Genomic DNA, 24,934 nt, shown 5'->3' with positions numbered 1-24,934 from the left:
GTCTGTGGAGGCGATGCCGTTAATAGGACGATGGTTCGGGTAGTTACTACCGTTGTACACGTATCTGGGGATTCGTGTAGAGCGTGTAGATAAAATTTACTGCTTTTATGCATTCATTGAGAATTGGGCTGAAATGAATCTTCTGCATGTACATAACAACGCTATCGTGTAGAATGTATTAGCTACGTATTTGAGAGATCGTTTGTATGCCACCAAATTCGTCGTTAGAAATTATTTATTTCCTAAGTTTGTGAGAACGTATGTCACGTACATACATCATGTTACTTGTGCATTTCATTCATGTCATGCATTCCTCCCCTTATAAATTGATTATCTCATTTTGATAAAAGTTGTATCACCAAAAATATGTTTCCCCGAGGTAATCAAAGAACTTTTGCTACAGATGGCCCGCACGAAGCAGACCGCCCGTAAGTCCACCGGAGGAAGAGCACTTCGACGTCCGTTGGCCCTGAGGGAGCACCGCACCACGGACACCTTCTTGAGCGAGTTTGGCATGCCAACTTTGCTTTGGAGAGTGCTCCATGATGTGGGGTACCTAGAGGGTCAAGAGCCGGTGTACTCCTGGAATGAGAGCTAGTTAGCAGAGGATGGACTCGCAGTGGTGGAGATCACGGTTCCTGCTCTCGGTGATGCTCCAGATTGGGATGGTTGGCATTTGGAGTTTGAGGGTCGCACTCCAGCTGAGGGTGCAGAGGGAGTAGCCTTCCGTGTCATCAGGGACATTATGAGCAGATTTCCCAGTGAGCTTGCAGCAGCTCTAGCTAGCACTTTTCCTAGGGATGATCCTCGTGATGCCATTTGGGTTTAGCCTCAGGGAAGTGCGTTGGTCAGAGGTCTAGCTGAGGGATAGGCTAGCGACAACCACGCAATGAGTGCTATGTTCGCCGCCATCAGAGCGTATGAGGGTCTCGAGAGTACCTACTAGACTTTGACTGGCTTGCGTGGTGAGGATAAGCTCAAGGGGAGAAAGCAGAAGAAGAGATAGGCACGTGCTATAGCTAGCTTGCAGGAGCAGTTGGCTGATATGAACTTACAGCGAGATTAGGCGGTTGAGAGAGGTGATAGAGCTATGCAGCGGGTGCATACGTTGACTCAAGCCAACAACAATGTAGACCGCATGATTGGACAGTTGGTTCAGGAAAGGAATGAAGCCTGGGACGAGAGGGACCTTCTGCTGTAGAGGGTCGATGAGCTAGAGGAATACAACGGCAACCTGCACGAGGAGTTTCACGCGCTCTACAATGGGGTTGGCCCATATGCTCCACCAGACGCCGCTGGCATGGACATCGACGACGACAACAAGGACGAGCCTATAGTTTCACCTAGGGGCGATGGTGACGTCTCTGATCCCGACGATGGCCCCGAGGAGTAGGCTAGTTGCCTTGCGCTAGTATCTAGGTCCTGTCGTGATGACCTTTCTTTTGTTGGCATGTAACCTATTGTATGTTGCTTCGAACGTATGAGACTTGGCATGTGGTTGGAACTTGATTTCGAATGCGATATCTGAACGCATAAAAGTCTAGTGTATGTATGCTGGCAAATTGGTTGTATGGACGCAATGTTTGTCGTTGAAGTAATTTGATTAAGTGTTGTTGTTTTAATTGGGATGCGATTGTTGTGCCTCTGTTTTATTGTATGAATTTATTCTCTCCAGTAAATTCAGTACGGCATAATTTTTCCTTCACTCGCAATTATTACAGCTTCACTCAATCATTACTTGTTGCTGAAATATGCAGATGACAAACACTCACCGAACCACATATGAGGCCGCTGCGACCGGTGCTAACGGTGCAGGGATCGGTGGTGGTGGTGGTGGAAACCATGACAACAACAATGAACCTCCCCATGAACCGCATTTGCCACCTTCTCCCCCATTTACCCCCAAGATGTTCCTCGCACAGCTGCTTGGGAGTCAGCGCAATGCGGAACAATCCCAGAAGAACATGGAGGATTTTCTGCGCACCATCGCCAACAACGTTCAACGTGGTAACAATCAAGGTGGTGGCATGGGAGTGAACCAATATAGCAGCTTCAAAGATTTCATGGACACCAGGCCGCCAGTATTCAAGGAAGCAATAGAGCCACTCGATGCTGAGGAATGGATCAACACGATGGAAGATAAATTCCGTGTGTTGAGGATGACTGAGGTGTTGAAAACGGAGTATGCTGCACTTCAGTTGCAAGGACCAGCGGGAATGTGGTGGAAGCACCATCGCACCACCTTCCCTCCAAATGCTTAGATTTCTTGGAGAGAGTTTGCTGAGGCCTTCCGTGGAGTCTATATTCCATCCTGGGCTGACCGAGATGAAGTTGGGAGAGTTTCTGGCGTTGAACTAGGGCACCAAAATCGTGATGCAATACCTGCATGCCTTCAACAACTTGTGTCGCTATGCTCCCAACATGGTTGACACAGATGCTAAAAGAATAGCCAGTTTCAAGAGGGGACTCAATCCAAAAATGATGAAGCATGTTGGTACCAACAACCGTGTCAGATTCAATGACTTCATCAGCGACTGTCTGAAGCAGGAGAAGAATAACAACGCCAGCACCGCAGCCAAGACACGCAAGGGAGCCCTTGAAGGTGGTCTGTCCTAGGCTAGAGCACCTATGGGAGGTCATCCTCCATATCGCCCATCGGCACCTGGCGCTAGATTCAGGCCACCTCAGCAAAGAAGTCAGAATTTCCATGGACCCCAGAAGCCTTACAAGATGGCAGTACAACCCAACAAAGCAGCCACAACTACGGTACAAGGCAGTTCCAAGGGAGCTATGGGATCTGCCAGGACAGTGAGGGGACCCTGCTATAACTATGATCAACCCGGCCATTTTTCGAGGTTTTGTCCATACCCGCCCAAGAAGCAGCAGCAGACTTATAATGCTAGAGTGCATAGTACAATAGTGGATGAAATTCCTAAGGGAGAGCCCATCACTGCTGGTAAGTTTCCTATCAACGAAAACCCTGTAGTTGTTCTATTTAATTCTGGATCATCGCATTCTTTTATGAGTCAAGCATTTGCACAGAAACATGAACAACTATGCACAGAATTGGGTTATGGTTACCATATAAGTTCAGTAGGGGCTGATGTTTTGACCAATCGGATGGTTTGAGGGGCAACCCTTGAATTAGGTAGCAGGAAGTTCTGAGTGAACTTGATAGTTATGCCTGGATTAGTTTTGGATGTCATTATAGGGATGAATTGGATGAAGGATTGGGGAGCAGTCATAGATACTGCAAGTCGAGTACTTACCCTTAAGGATCCCCTAAGTGAGGGTACTTTCCAAGTACCATTGCCTCAGAGAATAGACCTTATAAGTGTTACTTGTGCTACGGCAGTCATTCCTATTCATCAGATTCCGGTAGTATGTGAATTTCTGGATGTATTCTTGGATGAGCTACCTGGTCTTCCGCTGGATAGGGAGATTGAGTTTGGAATTGAGTTAGTCCTCGGAACAGCTCTGATTTCAAGGAGACCCTATCGGATGCCTCCAAATGAGTTAGCTGAGCTGAAGAAGCAATTAGAAGATTAATCAAAAAAGGGGTTTATTCGGCCAAGCAAGTCTGAATGGGGATGTCTCGCTTTATTTGTGAAGAAGAAGAAAGAGGGCACGTTGAGAATGTGCGTAGATTACAGGCCACTCAACGCTGTGACCATAAAGAATAAGTATCCCTTGCCTCATATTGATGTTCTGTTTGACCAATTAGCCAAGGCCAAGGTGTTCTCAAAAATAGATTTGAGATCCGGTTATCATCAGATCAAGATTAGGCCACACGATATACCGAAAACTACATTTTCCACCAGATACGGGTTGTATGAGTATCTTGTCATGTCCTTTGGCTTGACAAATGCTCCTGCATACTTTATGTTTTTGATGAATACATTTTTCATGCCAGAATTGGATAAGTTTGTGGTAGTGTTCATCGATGACACTCTGGTGTACTCCGAGAATGAGAAAGATCATGAAGAGCATCTGAGAACTGTCTTGACCAGACTTAGGGGTCATCAACTGTATGCTAAGTTTAGCAAATGCGAATTCTGGTTGAAGGAAGTTCCTTTCCTTGGTCACATTCTGTCAGAGAATGGGGTTTCAGTCGATCCAAGTAAGGTGCAAGAAGTTATGAATTGGAAAGCACCGACCATAGTTCCTGAGATTAGAAGTTTCTTAGGACTAGCGGGTTATTACCGTCGCTTTATACCAGACTTTTCGAAGATTGCCAAACCGATGACGAGTCTCCTATAGAAGGATCACAAGTTTGTGTGGACAGAGAAGTGTGGAGTAGCTTTCCACACTTTGCGGAAACTGTTGACCACTGCTCCTATTCTAGCACAACCAGATATCGAGAAACCATTTGATGTGTTTTGCGACGCATCAAAGACTGGATTGGGCTGTGTTCTTATGCAAGAAAGGAGAGTCATTGCTTATGCATCACGTCAATTGAGAAAGCACGAGGTCAACTATCCAACACATGATCTTGAACTTGCTGCAGTTGTGCACGCCCTAAAAATTTGGAGACATTACCTACTTGGTAATGTGTGCAACATTTTCACATATCACAAGAGTCTTAAGTACATCTTTACCCAACCAGAGCTAAACATGAGACAACGCAGATGGTTGGAATTGATCAAGGATTACAACTTGAATGTGCAATATCATCCTGGAAAAGCCAATGTAGTGGCAGATGCTTTGAGCAAAAAGTCACATTACTTGAATGTGCAACCATTACTTGAAGATGGGTTTGATCTAATGCATCCTGTTGTGTTGCATAGTATTCAGATTAGTTGCTCTTTGGAGAGTAAGATAATAGAAGGCCAGAAAAAAGACAAGGGGATATTCCACATCAAAGAGAAAATAAAAGAAAAGTCGTCTCCACACTTTAAAGTGGATGAACAGGGTGTGTTGTGGTTTGACGACCATCTTATGGTTCCCAAGGATCGAGAGCTTAGGAATAAACTCATGGATGAAGCTCACCTTTCTAAGCTATCTATCCATCCCGGAAGTAGTAAGATGTATCAAGAACTAAGATCTCGTTATTAGTGGACCAAAATGAAGAAAGAAATTACAGCATATGTTGTCAGATGTGACACATGTTGTCGAGTGAAAGCCATTCATATGAAACCTGCCGGTATGTTGCAACCCCTATCAGTCCCTAGTTGGAAGTGGGACGATATCAGTATGGATTTTATCACGGGTTTGCCCACTACTCAAAAAGGACATGATTCAATTTGGGTAATTGTGGACCGTCTTACCAAGACCGCTCATTTCTTGCCTATCAAAACAGATTATCGACCACCTCAATATGCCAAGAAGTATATCGCAGAAATTGTGAGGTTGCATGGTATACCAAAGACCATAGTATCTGATAGAGGCTCACAGTTCATGGCTCACTTTTGGGAACATTTACACAAAGGCTTAGGAACTAGTTTGATTCGCAGTACCGCTTATCATCCTCAGACAGATGGTCAGACTGAACGAGTGAATGCTATTTTGGAGGATATGTTAAGAGCCTGTGTATTGTCTTCTAAGGGATCATGGGAGTCATGGTTACCATTGGCTAAGTTTTCTTATAATAATAGTTATCAAGAAAGCATCAAGATGGCCCCATTCGAAGCTTTATATGGCAGAAAATGTAGAACACTATTGAATTGGGTCGAGCCTGGTGATAGAAGGTATTATGGCATTGACTTTGTAGAAGAAGCCAAGAAGAAAGTTCATATTATTCAGCAGAATATGAAAGCAGCCCAATCACGTCAGAAAAGCTATGCAGACAGAAGAAGGAGACCCCTTGTGTTTGAAGTTGGTGACTATGTTTATCTGAAAGTCACGCTAATGAAGAAGAAAAGGTTCGGAGTTCGAAGAAAGCTTGCCGCGAGATTCGTAGGACCATACAAGATCTTGGAACAAAGAGGTCCAGTAGCCTACAAGTTAGAGTTATCTGAGACAATGAGTACCATTTTCCCAGTTTTCCATGTATTACATCTCAAGAAATGTTTGCGTGTTCCGAAGGAAAGAATAGAACCTCGAGGTATCCAACTCAAATCAGATTTGGTGTATCGTGAGCAACCAGTCCGAGTGTTAGACACTAAGGAACGTGCTACTCAGAATAGTGTGGTGAAAACGTACAAGATACAGTGGGATCATTATGATGAGGGAGATGCAACTTGGGAAATAGGAGAGTATCTACAAAAAGCTTATGAAGATTTTTATAACAAATGGTTCGTAACCCAAATCTCGGGACGAGATTTTTATAAGGGGGGAAGGCTATAACACCCCGGTGTTATGCCTGCATTTAGGCACTGCAAATCATACATATCATGCATCATCAAGCATCCTAATCATACATGCCTAATCATGTAAATAACAATTGAAACACTGCTTCAAAACATTTGAAACATGTTGTGGGACCTGAATGTTGCATACCTTTGTTAGAATTGTTTTGCCCTGATTTTGCTTGCTAGGTTAGTAAAACATGTTTGGCTACTATTGTAAATCATCTAGGATTATTTAGTTCAATTTTTGGAGCAAGGTTTGTATTCAAATTAATTCAAAATTTTGCTTCCAAAGTAATTTCCCGAAAATTAGGGTTTTGAGTTAAACATGGACTTTGATTTTACAATTCAAAATCTAAAAAGAATTTGGCTTTGGTCATAAAAGCAAAGTTGTTGAGAATTAAATTCTAATCAACTTTCATTTTTGGTACATTTTCAAAAGATGTCATTTTCTTACTCAAAATAATGTTTGAAAGTTGGCATTTAAAAATTCCTTGAAAATACAAATGAAAAAGGGCTTTTTCTCCTTCGTGGGCCGCCGCCTCGCTTCTGGCCCACGGCCGAAGCCGGCCCAGCCAGCATCCCACCGCGCCGTGCGCCTTGCCTCGGCCCAGCCCAGCCTAGCGCTGCGCTGGCCTGCCTCCGCGCGCGCCTGCCCGCTGACACGCCACGCCGCGCGCCCGACCATGGCAGAGCTTGCCCGCCACGTGGCGGCCATGCACCGTCGACGCCGCCGCGCGTCGCAGCCAGCCTACGCCCGCGCCCACGTGCTCGCCTATTCCTGCCGAAGCCGATGCGCTCCCTCGCTCACTCCCGCGCTGCTTCTCCTCTCCGCAAGCACCGCGCGTACTCGCTCTGCCTCTCGCCGCGCCACCGCACCCGCCGATGAAATCCGCCGTGGCTCCTCCACCTCGGCCAGCAATCACGCGCCCGCAGCTCCGCCTCGCTCTCCTTCAAGTCGTGCTCGCGTTTGCGCCGCCTGCCGAGCTCAGGTAGAGCCGTCTCAAGCCTCGCCACCGCCGGCCATGGCGCCGCCGTGCTCGGCCGCTATGGAAGGCCCCTTCCTCCTCTTCTCCAACCCCGCCTAGCTACCCTACCGCATTCGCTAGCTTCTCACGCATCGCGTGCTCCCGCTAACTCACCCTATCACGGCCGGCAATGGCTGCCGGCCTCATGGCCGAGCCGCGCCGCCGCGACATCGCAAGCGCCACCGTGGCCTCTGCCTCAGCCAAGCCAAGCCAAGCCAGGCCGTGGGCCGACGCCCTACCGGGCCCTGCCGGGCCGTCTCCCCCTTCCTTGCGCTCGGGCCGCGCAGGCCAAATGTGGCCGTGGGCCAGCTGACTCCAGCGGGCTGGCCCAGTAGCCGTAGGATAAATGGTTTTCAATTTATTCTTTATTATTTGAAAATAGAAATGATTTGAAAAATGTTTGGATACTCAAAGTTGCTCCAAATCTGTTGAAATAAATTTGTCTAGGTTACTTATCATCAGATCTACTTGGGAAAATTATTGCATGTCATTTTTGAGATACTTTGCTGTAGAATTTTATTTAATCATGTATATTGTTGATAACTTGAAAAATATCTAGAAAAATCTATAGGCTTCAGAAAAATATGATTTCTAAGTTTGTTAATCTTCTTATGTAATGTACTTCCTAGGAAAAATATGTTTCATGCATGTGCTATGGGAAAATTTTGAGGTGTGGTTCAAGTACCTTTAATGGCTGATTTTTGTTATTTTAGCTAGAGAGCAAACTTTGTATAAAACATGCATGTGATAATTTTTGTATAGTCATTGTATGCTATGAAGAACCTAGGAAAAATACTAACTCTGTTGTTTGACACTTTTCACAGTTCAAAGTATTTTTATGTTCATAATCCTGCCATAGCTTGTTATTTTTGTGTAGGCTAATCCACTCATTCAAATACCATGAAAATCTGATAGTAGACTACTTAGGGTAGTAATGTGCTATGGTAATTTTCTAAGATTTTTCTAAGCAATAAAAATAGAGGTTGCTATTCAAACCTATTATTAATTAGGGTTTAATTAAGGGTTGCTTTAAGTGTGTTTAAGAAATTAGTAAAGCTTTGGTGTATCTTTGAAGCATTTAATAAGATGTGTTGACTTAACATATTAGTAGTAGAAGAGAATGCAGTAGATGACATGTGCTTGTAGTATATTTTCTTGAATGATGTTGACTACCTTGCATTCAAAATTATCCAGTGCATTCATCTCATCCGATGCACCGATTGCATAAGCACTTACGCACATTGCATCATATAGGATCGCAAACCGAGAACCCAGTCATCATACCCAAGGAGCCCGAGGAGCAGTTCGAGGTGCAGCCGCAGGAAGTGCCAGAAGCCGACGAGGAGGACGTTGAGGAACTTCCGGAGTGCCCCGATCACCGTCCGAGCTCCTTCGAGAGAGGCAAGCCCCGGAGCATTTTCTCCCGGTTTGCAATTATTAATTCAATGCTTTACTTTAATTGATGCATTACGTTCAGCAGTTGTTTGCAACCGTTGCTGCATTATACCTTGTTTACCTTTGTTATACTATATTCTTGTTATCCTGGTATCCGCAGTCGAGTCAATGCTTAGCTGGCTTAGACCGATAGAAGTGGGGTGATTTCCTGTCACCTGCGAGCTATAGGTGGTTACCTAGATCTGCTTGGATGACTATGAAGTCATGGTGTAACTAAGTGTTAAATGAAGTTGAGACCGGATGGAGACTTGCAGAGTTTTGGACTGTAGTGTTTCCGTCTATGTCGATTAAGGACCGACCGTTGTTGGGCCTCGAGTCATGTTAAACGCGTGCCTTACATTTAGCTGGCTGGATAAAGTACCTTTCGACCGTGAAGCTGGGAGATTATTCGGGCCGAGTAGATTGCCCGCAACGCACTGTGCCAGAGCAGGTGTGGTAGGACACGGGGGCGAGATGATAAGACCAAAGTGCAGTCGGTCGGCCCTCGGGTACATGTGGTTCCTAGCAAACTCGAGATTCCTGGATAGTTGACTCGGTGATCAATATCTCACTTTAGCAGGTGAGTGAGGTTTGTGTAAGGAATAAATCACCAGCTGGTTAGGAATCGATTCGAATCACCATCGCTCCTGGATAGTGAGCACTTGACTTGAGTTACTTCATCGTAGTAAATGTTTATGGAACACTTGGACAGTTATAGTGAATATGATAGTATGGAAGTTGTTTAATGATCATTGGTTATCATTCTCTACTTAATCATATGTTTGCTCTAGTATAGGTGCAAATCTAGTCGACAGGTTAATAATAATTAAATTGACAATAATGCTTTAGGAAGGTTCTTGAAAGGCTAAAAAATGCTCCTTTTGCAAATGAGTCAGCTACCCTACTATAAAGCCCTTCATAATCCTTGGTGTCACTTATTTTTCGGTTATGTCGGGTAAGTCTAGCTGAGTACCTTCTCGTACTCAGGGTTTTATTCCCACTTGTTGTAGATGGGCAGATGTATTACGGCTACTGTATCAACTGCCTTTATCCTGCGATGGGTGATGCTTAGGACCATGGGCATGGTCATTCCTTACGTCTCGTCTGATGCTTTTGTTGGAGATGATCATTCGCTGGCACTGTATTTAAACTCCGTGTGTGTGTGTGGTTTGAACAAATAACTTCCGCTACTTTATTCGAACTTGTTTTGTAATAATTATGTTGAAACTCTGATGTATCTGAGATTGCGAACTTTTATGTAATATGTGATGGTGACCGCTAAACTTATTACGATCTTGGCTGGAATGGAAGTTGGTTTGAAATCCTTCGTGGTTTCATGGACTACCGGGTTATACAGGCTTAAGTTTGCTAAATCGTCTGCTCTGGCGGATGATTTTCTTACTTAATTTCATATAATTGGTCGGTTCTGTTACAATATACCCCTTTGAAATGAGCTCATCAAGCTATTTCTTGAGCTCGGCTAGTTCGTCAATTGACATGTGATAGGGTCTCTTGGCAATGGATCCTGTTCCCGGCAAAAGATCAATGATGAACTCTACATCATGGTCTAGTGGCATACCCAGTAATTCTTCAGGGAATACATTGGGATAGTCTATGACCACAGGCAAATCATGAACTATCTTCTCCTCTTTTTGTGATTCTAAACTGGCTTTAAGGGCACATAGGATAGAAGTGGACTTTCCGGACTGGGGTTCACATCTAATAACTTGGCCTAATGGGTGGGTCACTTGGACGTATCTAGGTAAACATGATATGATACCTCGGTGAATGGTTAGCCAATCCATACTTAAGATGACATCTAGGTTTGTGGAAGGTAACAGGGTTAGGTCGGCTTTAAAGATAAGACCCTCAATGGTAATACTCACTCCCTTATAGATGTGGGTGCACTTTAGGTCTCCTAAAGGTGAGCTAGTGATGATAGGCTTTCCATGTGGGGTTAAAGGTAGGTCATGCTCTTGTGCAAACTTGGATGATATGTAAGAACAAGTTGCTCTAGAGTCAAATAGAACTGATGTAGTATTGCCATTAACTAAAAACATACCGTACACAATGTCAGGGGCAGCCTATGCTTCATCAGTGTCTAGATAGTTAAGACGTCCACGAGTAGCAGATCCCTTGAACTGAGACTTCTGAGCGGCTGAGTTCTGAGGGCACTTAGCGGCTTTGTGACCCGGTTGGCCACAAGCGAAGCAGGTGAAAAGGCGCACCACTTGTAGGGGTTGGTGCGGGTGCCTTCTAGTTTCTAGTGCTTGGTGCAGAGCTGTTCTGTGCTAGGCGTTCATTCACTGAGCGGGGACGGTTGGAACGGTCCTGAGTGTTGTGGTCCTGAGCATAACGGTCCTAGGTGTGACGATCCTGAGCAGGGCAGGAGTATTTGGTGGTGTAGCCTCCACCACCCCTACTCAATCTAGGGTTGTCATCCCTGTTGTGGTGAGAGCATTGCCTGGATGGTGCATCTCTATAGAACCTCTTGCGATCACGGCTATGGAAGGACTCCTCAGGCTTACACTTCCTCTCCCTATACTCCTCTCCAGCTTCAGCACAGTCCTTCTCGATCTAGATGTAGCGATCCACCAGAGCACGCAGTGTGCTACTCTCAATACCGCCAAACTTCAGCTTGATGTGCGGGTTAAGTCCCTTGCGGTAATAGTACAGCTTCTCCTTCTCAGAGTTCACAACATAGGAAGGTGCATAGCATAGAAGGTTGGTGAAGCGAGTGGTGTACTCAGTCACCCTGTCCTTTCCCATCTTGATGTTGCGGAACTCCTCGGCTTTAGCCTCCATGATACCCTTGGGAATGTGATACTCAGTGAATGCTTCGGTGAACTCATCCCATGAGATGTTGGCAGGGTCCTCATGGGAATCACTAAAACTGTCCCACTAGGCATGTGCTGCACCTGTGAGCTGGTGTGTGGCAACTCCATCACACTCATCGTCAGTGAAGGTGGTGAGGTCGAGCTTCTTTTCCACCTCCTTGAGCCAGTCATCGGCTACAAGTGGGTCAGGGTCGGTGCCATCATAGGTAGGTGGCCTCAGCTTCAGAAATCCCTCTAGCTTCCTTTGGAAGTCATTCTGCTAACCTCCCTGGCGATGGTTTGCTCCGTCTACAAGAGCTGCAAGAAGCTAGGTCTGTTGCACCATCACCTCTGCTAGGTTCGGTGGTGGTGGTGGCGGAATGTTCTCCTCAACAGGTGGCGGGGTATTCTCTAGGTTGAAGGGTATCCCTCCACGTCCATGGTCATGGCCATGGCCACGGTTGTTGCCACCACGCCCCCTATTTGGTTCGACTAGTTCGGGGGTGGGCACACGTCCACGGTTCATTAGGCGAGCAGATCGGCGGTTCGGTATCTGCAACATGGATCATAGGAATTTTAGTGTCTGTGCCAGAAGTGCTTATAATTCAATATGATTACATGATTTTGACAATTTAAAGAAAAACATTTATACTATCCAACACTCATTACAAAGAAGCAATAAGATCCATAAGATGCAATAAGATCCAAAACATTCATTACATGGGTTTTATTACATAGCATCATCTCCAGTAGCTACACTTGGAGACTCGCAAGAATCGTACTACGCATAGTGTCTCAAATTACATCTCATAAGGGGTACATCATGGGGTATAACTTATGAAAGCCACTGACATGACTCATAACCACGCAGGGTCATCTACTCTAACTCGTACACCGCAGCTGGGATACGACTGTTCTCGATCTCGATCTCCTTGTCAGACTTGTGAAGTCGGGACACGTACTTCAAGGCCTCGGCGAGCTCCTTAGTAGGCTTGGCTCCAGGTAGGGTAGGGTAGGCGTCTAGGTTGAGGCGAGTCAGGGCTAACTCAAACTCCTCTATCCTAGGCTTTGTCTTGCTGTGAATCTCCTTGGGTAGCTGATCCCACATACCCTTCATCTCCCTGAGGCGCTTCTTGTCAGACTTCTGCCAAGCCTACCAAGTCCTCTCACACTTGTCCTGTAGGTACTCATTCTGCCTAAGTGCCTTGATCAGGTGACCCTGGTTGCGAATGGCTTTCTTCCTGAACTCCTCTAGCTCCTAAGTCATGGTCTTGTTCTGAGATTGGATTTTCAGCATATCAATCCCCTTGGACCTCTCTCTGTCTCCTCTATGGTTGAACTTAGCCTTCTTGTCGTCCAACTCTCTCTACAACTCTAAGACCTTGCTATCAAGGTAGCAGTTCCTATTGCCTAGGTCAGTAGCTTTGTCCTATAAGTCAGTGACCTCGTCTCTGTGGACTTCTTCACGATGGTTGAGCTCGTCCTGTAGCTTGGCAACTGTCTCAAGCAGACTAGCTCGCTCCTGTGCTCCCTGCAAGTCTTGCTCCTGGTACTCCCATAGAAGGGCCTGGTCCTAACATCTCCTCTGCTCAAGCTGGGTCACGTACCTATCATGCTCTAGTAGGTGGATAGCCGAGATGCAAAGGCATCTGTCCTCCTCGGCAAAGATAACTCTACCGGCTATGAAACTCTGCTCACTAGGGGTAAGGCTGAGGTCGAGGGCCTGGGGAAGTAGACGGAACTCTATCGTCTTTAGGTGCTCATAGTGGTCCCTCATCACTCTATGAAGTGCCTTGTGTGAGACAGTTCGCAGTCCCTCCTCAACTGTGTCCTCTATAGTCAACTCGGTGAAAGCTAGGACAGAAGGTAAGGTAGTGCTAGCTAGGAACTCGACTAAGGTGACAACCGGTCCTTCGATTCCTCCTTCCTAAGCTCGTTAGGGACTCCTAACATGACGAGAACTCGGCAGAGGGTCTATGCAAAACCCTCGAGCTCACGTAGGTCGAAGGTAAGCTTGGAGTGGTCCAGAGGTAGCGGTCCTAGAGGCGGCCATTCGACGTTCGTTGCCATCTACATGTTTTAAGGAAACATGTGTTAGCAGGTCAATAAATAGATAAGCCTTGCATAAAAGTAAATGCAGGGTCAGTATATAACCGAAAGAAGGGCTGTTCACGTCCTATTCTATCATCCATTTCTGAGGGTTTCGTCCTAGGGTCAAGTATGGCTCTGATACCAACTAAAACGACCTGATTTCCATGAAGGAAAATCCACAGAGCCGAAGTATAATAAGACCGTTGTAGATCATATTACCCAAATTCTAGTCGAATATCACATCCATACAACGTAATATCAGAGTACAAAAAGTGCGAAATTACATAAATTATTACATCGCCGCATTGGTGGAATCAAAAGTAGCATTCATTCAGAATAGCTTGAAGATAAGATCGCCAAACTCGAGCGTAGGAATGAACCCCTCAACCATCAAACTCCATAGAGCTATACTCCTCAGCAGAACCTGTGTGCCAAAGTTTATCAGTACGATTTGTTCTGGCCACTCCCACCCTATGAGCATTGCTTTATGGAAATTGGATGCAAGTTGGATATAATCAAAAGGAACCTATAAGGCTGGGGTTTCCTTTGTATTAGCATATCAAGTATATAATAATAGTTTGTCAAGTTTTAACACCTTTCCCACACCTATTCCACCCCATTTCTGTTCAGAGCCAGGTTTCGATCCTAGGATCAATATACCACCGTCTCCACATCACCACCACATCACCACCATACCATCGCTCAGTCGATAGGCCAACTCCCTCTTGGCACTGTTTCATGGCCCGTAGCTCCTGGCTATGACCGAACACTCACTCATAGGGGGAAGAAGAGAATGACTCATCTCACTATCTAGTTTAAGCAAAACCTAGGAAAGGTCCATAGCCGACCAGTCGACATATGTATCAATCGATCAACCATACACTCTGCAGAGGTTTTACATAACCACAAGATCCACCTTCCTCACTGACTGTCATCAACTGGGCTAATTCTAGCCGCTTGCTAGCCTAGGATAATGCCACTCTACCATTCAGCCCTAGTACACCCCAAGTCTAGTCTGGGGTGGCTGAAACTGTGAGTCACGAGCTGGGTCCACAAGGTCTCCATGAAGTCTCGAAAGGGTGTGGGGGAATCCTCCACGCCCCGTACCTCCTCGCACTGTCCACTATCAACCTAGCAGTAGTGGCAATATCCTATCAAGTAGTCTTGCCGTCCCGCACCATATAGGGCGAGTGGAACGTAAGGCTTCCTGGTGAATCTGAATACTAGTAAGTCCTTAGGGATGACCAAGCTAGAATGTCTTCATCAAGGTTTCCATTTACCGTGCCACCACAGCACCTCCACCCTAGGCTCCTCACATCATAGGTTCACACCTAGGGCCACCTCATATACCATTTACTCACCACAGGTATCCATTTCCAGGGGTGCCCAGGTAGCACCCTGCGGCAAGACTTGCCTAGGCTCATCGTATATTCCAACTTGGTCGACACAACCCTCACCCTCCACGCACCCAAGTCACACATGTAGCACTCTCCCCATAGTCTAGATAACACCAGTTTCCACCACATATCAATGTAGTACAAGCATAGTAGAAGTAATAAGCAATGAAATATAGCAGCAAGCGTGTGTCTAGCCTAATAGTAGGGTAAGCAGGGGTAAGGTTGCATCAAAGTAAAGGCCATCAAGTAAGCATACTACCATGCAAGTCCTATCATAGTGTGAATATAACAATAAAGTAAAGCAATAGCAGTTCTATTTTAGCCATGCATAATAGGTGCTACGAGGTTGGGTGGGATATGGCACCTTTAGTGAAGTCATCCCCGCACTCCTCATGGTACTCACGATCCTCGCCCGTCTGATTCTCCTCTGAGTCTGCATACAATCGAATTATAGTCGCGTTAGCGACGTCCATAGAATAGCACAAAGAAGCAATGAAAATTCAAAAGAGCCAAATGCACTCAAACATGGGTTCATTGCATAGAGCTCGATTTTATATGAATTTTGGTCCTGGTTTCATATTTTTCTGAGGTCGTATGAATTAGTTATGAATTTTCGAAGATTAAATCCATTTCTGAAAATAATAAAGGTTGATTAATTTAGGGCTGACACGTGCCACACTGTGGCATCATCAGAGCTAAACCACGGCTGACAGGTGGGTCTGGGGTCAAACGGTCACTAACAGGTGGGGCCAGGTCAAAGTCATCGTCAAGTCAACGGTCATCGTACCATAGTGGTTGACATGTGGGCCAGGGCTATTGACGTCAGTAGCTGACATCATCATGACATCATCATGATGTCGCCTCCTGACATGTGGGTCCAGAGTCTCTGTGTTGCTAACATGTGGGCCCCGATCAACGGTCAACGTTGACTGGTCAACGATCAACTAGGCCGGGTCCAAACTGGGCCAGTTGGGCTTAGATTCGGGCCAGGCTTGGCCCGCCACGTGGCATGCTATGGCGTAGCCACATCGCAGCCTAGGGCCTCCACTAGGCTTCGGTCCACATAGCGTGGCTCATGGTAGACTTGTGTTCACGGTCCATGGACCGTAGGCTGGGTCTTCGGTGGACCGAGTTCATCCCTTTTTCCTTTGGCATGGTCTACGTGCACCGGGTGCATGTGAGTGTGGCCGACGAGGGGAAACTTCCCCATCTTCTTCCCCGGCATGCTCCCGCCGGTGGTGAGCTCCCCAGTGAGCCTCACCCGTGACGCTGGTGTTCAATTTAGGTGGGCAAAAGAATTGCCCCGCTATGGCAAACATGATGGTGAGGTCGAAGCGACGAGTAGGGTTCCCCATGGGGCTGGCCACGGTGGTGGAGGTTCGGCTGTGGCGTGTCGATGGCGGTAGGGCAATGTGGTGGCTGGGAGCATGCTTGGCGGGGCACGTGAGCTTCCTGTGGCTCCACGGTGGAGTCAAAGCAGTTGCGGCGGCGCTCCGGCCGCGGCGCGGTGTGGTCAAATGGGGGTCCTCCAGTGGCCTTCGTCTACCTCGACCGCGAGCATGGCGTGTTCCATGGCGAGGAGGAGCCAGCCAAGGTGGTGGCGTCACCTCTACCGCGGTGATGCAGCCGCGGTGGCTTCGCCATGGCCGTGTTCGTGGCTGCGGTGTGCGCGCCCGTGCGTGCTTGCGTGTGTGCTCGTGTGCATGCTGCAACGCATTCTCATGCTGATTCAGCTCGACATTGTACGTGGCGTGTGGCGGTGCATGGCATGTGCATGCGTGTAGGGCATCGCGTGTGTGGCTTGCGTTGGCGTGCTCGAGCCGAGACGGCTCGATGTCGCCACGGCGTGCTTGGCGCGTGTGCGTGCATCGGCGTCCATGGGGCTAGGAGGAGGTCTCAGCAGCGAGAGGCTCACCGTGCGGTGGTTGGCGGCGTTAGGTGGTGGTGCGGTGGCAAGGTGCTGCCTAGTGGTGGAAGCCGTGTCATCGGAGTAGGCGCTCGGGGTGGCGCTTCGAGCTCCGGTGGTCGATGACTCCGAGCTCCTTGCTCACCTCCCTCTTCTAGGTCCTCCTCTCGTCCCTCTTCTCTCGGAGTGGTGTGGGCAATTGGGCCACCGAACGGCGGCGGTGGGCTGAGGAACCCTAGGGCGCTCTGGGCGTCGTTTTATAGCCCCAAGCTCCAAAGCTCACCAATGGCGGATGGGATCAGATGGCGATTGCGGCTCGGCATGATCAAGTGGTCGAGGGTGCTCCTGCTATCGTTATCACCTGCAAGTGGGCTCTGCCTAGCAGCGAGGGTGCGTAGAGGATGCATCGCGGCCAAGGAAACATGGGATGGGGCCACGGCGGTGATGGGCGGGGCACGCGCGAGGGGGGGGGGCAGGGTCACGCCACGGGCGTGGCCTTGTCAGACTTGGTCGGTCCGGCTGGTGTCCTCGAGCGCGTCCGATCGGTTGGTGGCGCGATCGTGTGGCCAAGGCGGGTTGCGTGGATCTCCCGCTCCCATCTCTACCCTGTGGTCGGGGAAAGTAGGGGGCCAAGGTGGGTGATGACACCTGGGTCCCGCTTGGCAGCGGCTATGGTCGGGTGAAGGGCGTGCTGGCGTGGGTGTCCTGCTAGGCTACCTTCGTGGGCTGGCTTGGCGAGCCGCAGCGCATGCGCGGGGTGAAAGGCAGCGCGAGTTGGGCTGAATAGACTAGGCTGCGAGGCCTCCTTCCTTTTCCTTTTCCTTTTCTTTTTCTATTTGTTTCTCTTTTCTTTCTTTTGCATCGATTCAAATTTAGTTAGAGTTTAAACTTGAGCTTCGAGTCATGTAGTGGGTCCCACAAGGTGTTTCAAATGGTGGTCAAAATACATCCCATATATTAGGGATTATTGGCTATTTTTGTTATACAAAAATAGTTGAAGTTTTTATATAGGGGTGTTTTATTCTTCCAACAAATAATTTATTATTTAGGATTTATCATAAATATTAAGTAAGTTAGTTAAACATCACATAAGGCAAAAGAATCCAAATCACAAGTGGGTTTAAGGATGCATGCATGATTTATTTATTTGGAATTTAATTACACATGTGGCATAAAACCAAACTATGCTTATGATTTTAACTAGGGTTTGGCTTCTACATGTGTCACTCAACATCACATAGGGTTTAAACAAAAATTTTGTAGTTGTGATTTTTGGTATGTGGATTTTTGGGTTGTTACAGCGGTCGCGAGTGTCGAGTCACCACGTGCGCTACACCGCTCGTGTCGCGTTTGCCTGAGCTGCTGCACGCCTGAGCTGCTGCACAGGCACATGGCCGTGTCACCATCGGCTTATAGGTTAATGCGTTGCGGCCGCCTGAGTCATGCCAACTCATACGACCATGTGTGTTTTCTCTATGTGCGCCGTTGTCCATTGCATTGAGTGGAGAGCATCGTTGTGCCCTTGGTCACCTCTGCCATTAATGGCGTTGTGCCGGAGTCGTCAGGCCGCGCCAAGGCCACCTCGTAGCATCGGTCAGATCCGTGCAATTGCATGTGCCAATGGATTGAGTAGGAACCTAGCTACGCGCCGAACACTCCCACTGCTGCCAGCCGGTGTCGAGCCCTAATTTGATGATTCCTTCATCGTCGGCCATCTTAAGACCCCACGGTAGCACCCATCTAATTCACCGTACTTCGTCTACCTCCGTCCAATTCATTGGCACTGTATCTTCGCCCTATTCCACTCTATCCCATGTGCACCCCCATTTTGCCCTACTACTGCCTGCTCAGCGCTACCGACGTAGTCGAGCCACCACCACCATCGCGAGGCTTGTCATGTGCGCGTGGCCAGACTCGCTCGGTCAGTCTTCGGTCAAGCCACCATGTCTGGTAGGTTTGGGGTGAGTCGCTGATGCCCATTCTTGAACTCATTCATGTTGTTTATGACTTGGCTCATGGGAACATGGTCGTCATCGTAGGAAGGAGTCCGCCGTCGTGGAGGGAGCTCGGGACTAAGCCTAGGCATGAAAAATCAAGAATCGAGAACCGAACCGAACAAACCAGAACCAAAACTAGAATATTCAGTCCTAGGTTTGGTTTTAGGTTCCCAGGAATCAAAATTATTATGGTTAATTCGGTTCCAGCACTCGGTTAATCGAATTGACCTGAAATAACCAAACTAAGCTGTTGGACCTCTTGTTTTTTTACTACAGGCTTGAATATTGCTCTACACTTGAATATTTGAGAGAACAATAACATATATGTGTTGTATTGTTGTTTTATGCTGCATTGTTGTTTAATTTGTCCCTTTTGACTGCACAAAAATCAGGCAAAATGCTGCCGAAATTTGCAATTGAATGTGTTGTTTCCTGGTTCCTAAAAAATTTGGTTCCATCGGTTAGAACCGAAACCGAACCGAATTAACCAAAACCGAAATTCCTCGGTTCCGCATTTTTAAAGTAACCGATCGGTCCCTTCTTCTTAGGTAACCGAATTAGCTTAAGAACCAATGAACCAAACTAATTGGTTTCGGTTAACCGAACGCCCAGACTGACTCGGGACAGCATCTTCATTCACCGCGTCGCCACCCATCACTTTGGGTTTATGCCTAGGTGAGCATCAGCTCGCATTTGGGGATGGGGAGGGGCCGGTCTGGCCAGTGTAACCGCCCTATGCCAGCGCCACCATGCCGGTGCACGTGCGTGGGTGCCGAGGGTGTCGCCGTTGAGAAGACATATTATTCTGTGGGCTTATCTATGAAGTAGATGACTATAGGAATAGTGTCATGGGTCTTAGGGTGATTCGTCAATAGGTCAGGGCTGTTTTCGCAAAATAGCCAAAGCACACGGGCCTCCCCGTCATGGGCCATCGTCACGCGGATGGGCCACGCCCATGTTGGAACACGCTGTTGCATCGCGTGCATGCGTGCGTTCACGTCGGACTAGGCCAAGCCATTCCTGCTCTGGGCCACATGGTGGAATTTGGTTTTCCATTTTCCAATAAATTGATAAATACTTATTCAATTTAGTTTTGAGTTGAACTTTGAAAAATAAGAGTACATTCTATAGATGTCCAAAAATAGTGAAACAAAAATTGTTAGGTTCACAAAAATGCTATCTATCTGTTGGTATAGTTAGTTTACAGTTATATGTGATAATGATAGATGCATAAATTCAAATTAGAGAGCTTAGTATTATTTAGCTCAATAGTTGTAAGAATTTTTGTGGCAAATTGATGATAGCTTTAGCTAGGAAATTTTTATAGTAGGCTCATTAGATTTTTAAGTACTTGCTGTAATTTTTGTAGCCCTAGAGTAGGTTGATAAATAAGATAGCTAGCACCCCTTGTTTTATCGTATGTAGAGTAAATCGATATTAAGAGTAAGAATACCTTTAGTTGTTAAGATAATATATGTCACACTTCATACTTGTTAGTGGTAACAGTAGGTAACTTAGCACCTTAGTCGGTAGAGCTAGTTTAGTAGCTTAACAAACGTATTTGTATTTTAAGAGTTGTTGCCATATTATTAAGTGTTGTATCATCATTTCATGCATGTAGATCATGAGTTAGTAGAGTTCATGCCTGTGGATGAACATGACTACGAGGAGGTCATTGAGGAGTACGAGGAGGAGATCCTCATGCAGGAGGGAGCCTCGGAGCCTGTTGGTGCTGACTTTGTTAACCCACCGCCTACCTAAGGCAAGCCCCGGTGCATAACCCATATTTTATGATCACTAAATATATATATGATGTGCATTTACATTATATGCATTTTATGGAAACTACATGCATAAATATATCTACCTATGAGTCCTACTAGTATAGGTCAAGTAGCTGACATGCTCAGGGTATTGGTAGCATGAGTAACCTGCCGTTACTTGCAATAGGTGATAATTATGATCACTCATGATAAAATTGTGGAAAGAAAAATAGTGACCAGGTAGGGATATGGTTTGGGTATTGGTGGGTGTAAGAGGTTGTGTTCTATGGCCAATAGGGCATAGCTTGGTTACACTTTTTCCCTGTCTGTGTCGGTTAAGGACCAGCCGTTGCATTGGCCTCTAGGTAAGTCATAGATTTATTATCCTGAGCACATACTTGGGTATCGATGTAGGGAAGACTTGTTGCTCTCTTGTCATGGGTTTTGGCTCTTTTTCAGACCGACTGATTGGAGGCGGGGATGATGGAGGTCCTTGCACCGCACTAAGTCCGAGACTCAGGAGCGGGGGCTTGGAGTCCAAGTTTGGATGGGGACCTGGACCCCATTGCAGGAGGGTGATGGGTTGGTCCTGCTTGTGCCTGGGGCACAAGCAGGGCGTGTGTTTTTGGGGTACCCAGCTAGGGGCATTGATTCACGAATCATCGATGTTCTAGTATGGCTTGTCTATAGTCTAGCACCATAGCAAGAACTAAAAGATGAAAGGTGATAAAATGGAACTGATTGCTCAACTCTTGCTTGAAAGTAGAATAGGTACTTACATAGAATGGCTAGATAATAAATTAATCATGTCTCCTAATAATAACATAAATAAGGACTCACTATTTGTATTGCTTTCTGTAAAAAGGAAACCCAACAAACCATAAAGCTTTACATATCCCTTGGAGTCAAGAAATTATTCCCACTAGTCGGATGTGTACTCAGGGTTTATTTACCCCTATTGTAGGTTAACTTGAGGAGCACTCGTTGTGTGAAGGATTCTTCTGGTGGAAACAGACGGATCCTTATTCTTTATCGATAGATGTTAATTTTTATTCCACTGTTTAATATTCCGCACTTTGCCTTTGAAAATGTAATAATGTAAATTTTAAGAACCCTAGATGTATGAAATGGATTAAGTATTGTAACTTGTTCTCATTATTGGATCCTTGGGGAAAATGTGGATCTTTCGAGCTCTTCCTTGGGGTGTGCCCGATGGATACCGCCCGCTGTAGCTTGCTTTCGGGGCGCTTAGTGTCTGGTGGAAGACGAACGCCTCTGTAAGTGTGTTATTTCAGGCGGTTCTACCACAAGTTTAAAGTTAACAAGTCTAAGATTTTGAATTACAAGGCTATATGCAATTTGGCTGTGTCACGTCAAAGTGGGTATGTGTTCATCATGTTTGTTATTGTTCTTTTCAATTTCTATTTTTTTGTTGATGCTAGGTGTTTAATGTCTTCTATTGTATCGTTGTTCTTATATCATTTTTTCTTCTAATATTGATGGCAGTGAAGATGCTATTATGTCTGGTGGAGTTCGTTGCACTTTCTGGTCTCTTAGTGAATCTTTGAAGGCTGGTGGCGTAGTGAACAATTTTGTTATGGCTGCTTGGTGCTACCATTTGTATTCTCAGCTAATTGGTCACCCTGATGTTTCTAAATGCCACTACTTTTTTTTGAATATTGGTGTAAGTGTTATCCTTCTTTGAATTTCTTTTATTCATTGTGTTATATTGGTTTTATTTGTTTGTGTTTTTCTTGTTTTTATGTAGGATCAACTTCTGAAAGATGTAGATAGTGCAAGTGTATACATATTGAGAAGAGCTTTCACTCGTTCCTCTAGACCAGGCCTCTTCATCGTTCTAATTTGGTATGTATTTTTTTCATTTGGTTTCAATGTTTTGTGGTTCTAACATTGTACAGTTTGATTTACATTGATTATTCCCATTAAACTTGTTCAGTTGTTCTCTAACACATAGCACTTAATTTTTTGCATATATTTTTGTCTGTTAGTAATGTCTCTTTGTATCTAAATTTTATTATTTTATCTTTTTCAGTTGTTCTTCCGATGCTTCTATGACGATCATTGGTTTGTCTTTGTTGTTGATATAAAGGATCAGTCATTTGTTTTTTCTGAATTCCTACTATGTGTTACAATCTGATTACCAGGTCGAAGTTAGGGACAAACTGGTATGAATTTAATTTTAAGTTGTCTCATTTGGTTTTTGAATTGATTAGTCTTTTGTATATTTTTGTTTTCTTATTTTTTTCATTTTAGATTCCTAATTTTAAATTTTGGTGGGAGAAGCCTGTCATGATTTATATGGGGTTTCAAATGTATAAAGTGGTTTATCCATATGTTCCTAGGCAGTCTCCTCAGAATATGTAAGTTATGTTCCTTTTTTATTTTTGTTTATTCTCATTATCAAGTATGTCTTGTATTAATTTTGTATATTTGTGATATATTTTATGCAGATCTGATTTAGGAGTGTATGTTATGATGTTTCTTGAGTATTGGAAGTCACCACGTTCTTCCCTTTTCACTCTGTTCAAGGAGTCTGATATACCAAATTTGAGGATCAAGATTGCAAATGAGCTTCTTTTTTCTGCGAAGAATTCTGGAAGGAAGGATTTGGTTACCAGTTATTAGTTTGCGGTATGATTTCTATAATTTTTAACTTGTGTATAGTTCTTTTGTATTTTTATTATTTCATAATTTGTCATTCCTATTATGAACTTGTCAGGGTGGAAAAGATGTGTAGATATGTCTGTCTCTTTTCTGCTTAAGATGGTACTAAGATGTTCGTAGGATCTTAAATACATGTAGAAATGGTTGCAACATTGTAATGTGAACATGGAAGTTTAGATAATAGTGTAGAATTTTAAACAGTAATGCTCCGTAGGATGAAGTTCTAAACAGTAATGTTTGGTATTACATTTCTCTAGCTACTATGCATTTAAATCATGATTGATGCTTCTGTTTCTCTCTGCCTTCTCCCTTTGCTTCTTTTGTTATGCTCCATCCTCTTCAGCTTGTCAACTAGTTGTGGTTCTTTTCATCTTCTTCTTGCTTTTTCCATTGGAACCTACAATGTTAAATTTTATTAGTATATTAGTGTACTTCTTTTTGTATTTATTTAGTTTGACATATTTTTAAAGTTTCTTACTTGATGTCTCTGCTTTCTTAGACTTCTTCTGTTGTGATGCTTTAGTTTTCTCCCTTTCTTGTTCCACCATTGCTTTCCATCTTTTTGGCTTTTCTAGTCCCCCTTTCTTCTTTATTGTAAGTGGGTCTTGTACTATTGATCCATCCTCTGAAGGTTCTATTATCTTTGTTCGTGCTTCATATGGATTTTCATTTGCTACTCCTGAAGGTTCAGCTGGTGTTGTTAATTCAGGTATTTCAGTATTCCCTGATGATAGCATGATGTTAAGGTTTTTCTCAATTCTTGAGAACTCCTCAAGTACATATTCCATTGCTTCCTCCTTTGTAGCTCCTTTTGATGCTAACCGTGCAGCTTTTCTTGACAGAATGTTGAACCTGAGTATGCCATCTATTCCTGTATTTGATGCTACCTTTTTTAGGTGCATTTTCCTTTCCTTTTTGCTCCACCATTCAATTATATATTTTTTCTAGAATCTTACTAACTTCTGTTTCTACTAATATCTTGAGGATATGTGAACAAAGGATGCCATCCTTGTTGAACTTCCTGTATATGCAGCTGTAGTCTTCTCTGTCATTTGTGAGGTTAGTGATTACTATGTACTTCCATATTCTATGTCTCTTATGAACTTGATTCTGCTTCTCCCACACCTCATACTGTCCTTGCTGGTCCAATTCTTTATAACTTAGCTTTGGTGTTGCACTAAGTTCTTTCATAAACTTCCTCAAAATATTTATGTTATACATCTCCATTGCCTGTAATTTAATGTTGTAGCCAAATTCCATCTATTTGGGTGTTTTCTGTTTGTTTGCATTGTCTTCTATGTCTTCTGCTATGTTAATTGCATCTAGTATTCTCTGGTATTCTGTTAAAAAGCTTGTGATGCTGTATGTAGGCCCTACATTTCTCTTAATCCTTGCATTGTTGCTCTCACTTCTTATAGTGCTCTGTAGGAATGGGTAGAAATTATTCTTGAAGTAGGCTGGTATGAATCTTTCTCTCATTTCCCACATCTTGTTGAAGTACTTGTTGTTTTCTAGTTTGTAATCTACAAT

At 45.1% G+C, this 24,934-nt stretch overlaps 1 pseudogene; it reads left to right on the top strand.

Annotated features, from left to right (window-relative positions):
* LOC136470656 (uncharacterized) overlaps positions 1–23,365 on the top strand; it is a 45,860-nt pseudogene extending 22,495 nt beyond the window's left edge.
* The last annotated feature ends 1,569 nt before the right edge of the window (positions 23,366–24,934 follow it).

This window comes from Miscanthus floridulus, chromosome 8, assembly GCF_019320115.1.
Source record: "Miscanthus floridulus cultivar M001 chromosome 8, ASM1932011v1, whole genome shotgun sequence".
Taxonomy (NCBI): domain Eukaryota; kingdom Viridiplantae; phylum Streptophyta; class Magnoliopsida; order Poales; family Poaceae; genus Miscanthus; species Miscanthus floridulus.
This window is presented reverse-complemented; position numbering and strand designations above follow the sequence as displayed.